We start from the raw sequence: 6336 nt of genomic DNA, 5'->3' as shown, positions 1-6336 counted from the left end.
CTGCAGCCCCGACGATGAGAATGGGGGCGTGCTCGATCCTCCTCTGATTCTACTAATTAGCTGCTCAACAACACCTTAACTAGCTGAATCAGATGTGCTAAATTAAGGTTGGACTGAAAACCTACAGGACAGTAGATCTCCAGGAAGAGGGTTGGACTGAAAACCTACAGGACAGTAGATCTCCAGGAAGAGGGTTGGACTGAAAACCTACAGGACAGTAGATCCACAGGAAGAGGGTTGGACTGAAAACCTACAGGACAGTAGATCCACAGGAAGAGGGTTGGACTGAAAACCTACAGGACAGTAGATCTCCAGGAAGAGGGTTGGACTGAAAACCTACAGGACAGTAGATCTCCAGGAAGAGGGTTGGACTGAAAACCTACAGGACAGTAGATCCACAGGAAGAGGGTTGGACTGAAAACCTACAGGACAGTAGATCTCCAGGAAGAGGGTTGCACTGAAAACCTACAGGACAGTAGATCTCCGGGAAGAGGGTTGGACTGAAAACCTACAGGACAGTAGATCTCCAGGAAGAGGGTTGGACTGAAAACCTACAGGACAGTAGATCTCTAGGAAGAGGGTTGGACTGAAAACCTACAGGACAGTAGATCTCCAGGAAGAGGGTTGGACTGAAAACCTACAGGACAGTAGATCTCCATGAAGAGGGTTGGACTGAAAACCTACAGGACAGTAGATCTCCAGGAAGAGGTTTGGACTGAAAACCTACAGGACAGTAGATCTCCAGGAAGAGGGTTGGACTGAAAACCTACAGGACAGTAGATCTCCAGGAAGAGGGTTGGACTGAAAACCTACAGGACAGTAGATCTCCAGGAAGAGGGTTGGACTGAAAACCTACAGGACAGTAGATCTCCAGGAAGAGGGTTGGACTGAAAACCTACAGGACAGTAGATCTCCATGAAGAGGGTTGGACTGAAAACCTACAGGACAGTAGATCTCCAGGAAGAGGGTTGGACTGAAAACCTACAGGACAGTAGATCTCCAGGAAGAGGGTTGGACTGAAAACCTACAGGACAGTAGATCTCCAGGAAGAGGGTTAGAGCTGAAAACCTACAGGACAGTAGATCTCCAGGAAGAGGGTTAGAGCTGAAAACCTACAGGACAGTAGATCTCCAGGAAGAGGGTTGGACTGAAAACCTACAGGACAGTAGATCTCCAGGAAGAGGGTTGGACTGAAAACCTACAGGACAGTAGATCTCCAGGAAGAGGGTTGGACTGAAAACCTACAGGACAGTAGATCTCCAGGAAAAGGGTTGGACTGAAAACCTACAGGACAGTAGATCTCCAGGAAGAGGGTTGCACTGAAAACCTACAGGACAGTAGATCTCTAGGAAGAGGGTTGGACTGAAAACCTACAGGACAGTAGATCTCCAGGAAGAGGGTTGGACTGAAAACCTACAGGACAGTAGATCTCCAGGAAGAGGGTTGGACTGAAAACCTACAGGACAGTAGATCTCCAGGAAGAGGGTTGCACTGAAAACCTACAGGACAGTAGATCTCTAGGAAGAGGGTTGGACTGAAAACCTACAGGACAGTAGATCTCCAGGAAGAGGGTTGCACTGAAAACCTACAGGACAGTAGATCTCCAGGAAGAGGGTTGGACTGAAAACCTACAGGACAGTAGATCTCCAGGAAGAGGGTTGCACTGAAAACCTACAGGACAGTAGATCTCCAGGAAGAGGGTTGGACTTAAAACCTACAGGACAGTAGATCTCCAGGAAGAGGGTTGGACTGAAAACCTACAGGACAGTAGATCCACAGGAAGAGGGTTGCACTGAAAACCTACAGGACAGTAGATCTCTAGGAAGAGGGTTGGACTGAAAACCTATAGGACAGTAGATCCACAGGAAGAGGGTTGGACTGAAAACCTACAGGACAGTAGATCTCCAGGAAGAGGGTTGGACTGAAAACCTACAGGACAGTAGATCTCCAGGAAGAGGGTTGCACTGAAAACCTACAGGACAGTAGATCTCCAAGAAGAGGGTTGGACTGATAACCTACAGGACAGTAGATCTCCGGGAAGAGGGTTGGACTGAAAACCTACAGGACAGTAGATCTCCAGGAAGAGGGTTGGACTGAAAACCTACAGGACAGTAGATCTCCAGGAAGAGGGTTGGACTGAAAACCTATAGGACAGTAGATCCACAGGAAGAGGGTTGGACTGAAAACCTACAGGACAGTAGATCTCCAGGAAGAGGGTTGGACTGAAAACCTACAGGACAGTAGATCTCTAGGAAGAAGGTTGGACTGATAACCTACAGGACAGTATATCTCCAGGAAGAGGGTTGCACTGAAAACCTACAGGACAGTAGATCTCCAGGAAGAGGGTTGGACTGAAAACCTACAGGACAGTAGATCTCCAGGAAGAAGGTTGCACTGAAAACCTACAGGACAGTAGATCTCCAGGAAGAGGGTTGGACTGAAAACCTACAGGACAGTAGATCTCCAGGAAGAGGGTTGGACTGAAAACCTACAGGACAGTAGATCCACAGGAAGAGGGTTGCACTGAAAACCTACAGGACAGTAGATCTCTAGGAAGAGGGTTGGACTGAAAACCTATAGGACAGTAGATCCACAGGAAGAGGGTTGGACTGAAAACCTACAGGACAGTAGATCTCCAGGAAGAGGGTTGGACTGAAAACCTACAGGACGGTAGATCTCCAGGAAGAGGGTTGCACTGAAAACCTACAGGACAGTAGATCTCCAAGAAGAGGGTTGGACTGATAACCTACAGGACAGTAGATCTCCGGGAAGAGGGTTGGACTGAAAACCTACAGGACAGTAGATCTCCAGGAAGAGGGTTGAACTGAAAACCTACAGGACAGTAGATCTCCAAGAAGAGGGTTGGACTGAAAACCTACAGGACAGTAGATCTCCAGGAAGAGGGTTGCACTGAAAACCTACAGGACAGTAGATCTCTAGGAAGAAGGTTGGACTGAAAACCTACAGGACAGTAGATCTCTAGGAAGAAGGTTGGACTGAAAACCTACAGGACAGTAGATCTCCAGGAAGAGGGTTGCACTGAAAACCTACAGGACAGTAGATCTCCAGGAAGAGGGTTGCACTGAAAACCTACAGGACAGTAGATCTCCAGGAAGAGGGTTGGACTGAAAACCTACAGGACAGTAGATCTCCAGGAAGAGGGTTGCACTGAAAACCTACAGGACAGTAGATCTCCAGGAAGAGGGTTGGACTGAAAACCTACAGGACAGTAGATCTCCAGGAAGAGGGTTGGACTGAAAACCTACAGGACAGTAGATCTCCAGGAAGAGGGTTGCACTGAAAACCTACAGGACAGTAGATCTCCAGGAAGAGGGTTGCACTGAAAACCTACAGGACAGTAGATCTCCAGAAAGAGGGTTGGGCAGCCCTGGCCTATAGACTACACTGAGCAACAAACAAATGGTTTGCATGCTAAAACCAAATGCTGTCATCCGACTACAACGTCTAAAGCTGCGGTTTCTACTCTTTTACAGGTACTGATCAACAGCACCGGAAACATCACTACACTTGTAAAATAATCAACTATTAAATGTGCTTCTAATTAAGCAATAAGGCCAGAGGGGTTGTGATATATGGCCAATATCCCACGGCTAAGGGCTGTTCTTATGCCTGACGAAACATGGAGTGGCTGGATACGGCCCTTAGCCGTAGTCTATTGGCCATATACCACAAACCCCCGAGATGCCTTATTGCAATTATAAACTGGTTACCAATGTAATTAGAGCAGTAAAAAGACATGTTTTGTCATACCTGTGCTTTATGGTCTGATATACCACGGCTGCCAGCCAATCAGCATTCACGGCTCGACCCACCCAGTTCATAACAATGAATAAACCGTTGCAATGTCTGCTACCTCAATAAAAGCTATTAAATAACACACACACATAGAGAGAGAGAGAGAGAGAGAGAGAGAGAGAGAGAGAGAGAGAGAGAGAGAGAGAGAGAGAGAGAGAGAGAGAGAGAGAGAGAGAGAGAGAGAGAGAGAGAGAGAGAGAGAGGAGAGAGAGAGAGAGAGAGAGAGAGAGAGAGAGAGAGAGAGAGAGAGAGAGAGAGAGAGAGAGAGAGAGAAAGCTCATAGTCAGCCCACTGACACCCCTTTTTGGATCAGAGCAAAATCACAGATGACTTGAACAGAGCAGTACTCAATCGTGAGGCATCAAAGCCAAAGGAACTGCAAAATATCAAGAAATGCTATAGATGGAAGGAAGGTAGTGTAGAAACCTACCAAAAAATAGTTGGGTAACAACAAATTCAATCACTTTTAGAAAACTTAATGGACAACATTTTTCACTGCAACAGTGAAGGTGTAAACTTAGTAGAAAGCCTAATCGGTGTATTTGACCTTTCATCTTCCCTATCAAATAAAAAGATGTAAGCAGACAACCTAAGACAATTTACAACAATGACAAATGTTTTGATGAAGATTTTAAAAAATCTAAGAAAGAAGTTGAGAAACCTATCCAACCAAAAACATAGAGACCCAGCAAACTTAAGCCATACGCCTTCACTATGGTGAATCACTAAAACAATACAGAAATACACTCCGGAAGAAGAATGAACAGCGCGTCAGAAATCAGCTCAATGTAATTGAAGTATCCATAGAATCTAACCACTTCTGGGAAAATTGGAACACACTTAACAAACAACAACATGAAGAGTTATCTATCCAAAATGGATATGCATGGATAAACCACTTGTCAAATCTTCAGGCTCTATAACAAAGAACAAACTGCAAAAACATACTTACATGATGTCACGTTCCTGACCTGTTTTCTCTTGTTTTTGTATGTGTTTAGTTGGTCAGGGCGTGAGTTGGGGTGGGCATTCTATGTTATGTGTTTCTATGTTTAGGTTCATTGTTATTTAGCCTGATATGGTTCTCAATCAGGGACAGGTGTTTTACGTTTCCTCTGATTGAGAACCATATTAAGGTAGGTTGTTCACACTGTTTGTTTGTGGGTGGTTGTCTTCCGTGTTTGTGTCTGTGCACCACACAGGACTGTTTCATTTGTTTGTTCGTTTGTGTAGTCTGTACCTGTTCATGCGTTTTTCGTGGATATGTAAGTTCTCTAGTTCAGGTCTGTCTACGTTCATTTATTTGTTTTGTAGTTTGTTGAAGTATTTTCGTGTTTCGTCTTTACTTTAATAAATATCATTATGTCATATCACAACGCTGCGCTTTGGTCCAATCCCTACTCCATCTCTTCGGACGAAGAGGAGGAGAACGACCGTTACACATGATCAATTTTAAATGTTAGAATCAGCTATTAAAGACAACCAGAACACACTGGATTCTCCAAATACATTGAATGAACTACAGGACAAAATACAAACCCTCCAACCCACAAAGGCCTGTGGTGTTGATGATATCCTCAATTAAATAATAAAATATACAGACCACAAATTCCAATTGGCTATACTTAAACTGTTTAACATCATCCTCAACTCTGGCAACTTCACCAATATTTAGAACAAAGGACTGATCACCCCAATCCACAAAAGTGGAGACACATTCAACCCCAATAAAAACTCTGGGATATGTGTCAACAGCAACCTTGGGAAAATCCTCTGCATTATCATTAACAGCAGACTCTTAAATATCCTCAGTGAAAACAATGTTGTGAGCAAATGTTAAATGTACTTTTTACCAAATGACCGTACGTCAGACCACGTATTCACCCTGCACACCCTAATTGACTGAAAAACAAACTCAAATAAAAGCAAAATCTTCTCGTGCTTTGTTGATTTCTGAATAAGCTTTTGACTCAAGTTGGCTCGAGGTTCTGCTATACAAATTGATGGAAAGCGGTGTTGGGGGGGGAAACATACAACATTATAAAATCCATGAACACAAACAATAAGTGTGCAGTTAAAATTGACAAAAAAACACACTGATTTCTTTCCACAGTGTCATGGGGTGAGATGCAGAGATGCAGCTTTAGCCCCACCCTCTTCAACATAAACATGAATTGGCGAGGGCACTAGAACAGTCTGCAGCACCTGGCCTCACCCTACTAGAATCTGAAGTCAAATGTCTACTGTTTGCTGATGATCTGGTGCCTTTGTCCCCAACCAAGGAGGGCCTACAGCAGCACCTAGATCTTCTGTACAGATTCTGTCAGACCTGGGCCCTGACAGTAAATCTCAGTAAGACTAAATTAGTGTTCAAAAAAATATCTAGTTGCCAGGACCAAAAATACAAATTCCATCTAGATGCCATTGCCCTGGAACACACAAAAAAACGATATATAACTTGGCTAGAGAGACAAGGCAAGAAGGGCCGCCTATGCCATCAAAAGGAACATCAAATTTGGC

The sequence above is a fragment of the Salvelinus fontinalis genome, chromosome 15, assembly GCF_029448725.1.
Source record: "Salvelinus fontinalis isolate EN_2023a chromosome 15, ASM2944872v1, whole genome shotgun sequence".
Classification (NCBI taxonomy): domain Eukaryota; kingdom Metazoa; phylum Chordata; class Actinopteri; order Salmoniformes; family Salmonidae; genus Salvelinus; species Salvelinus fontinalis.
Note: the sequence above shows the minus strand (reverse complement) of the source record.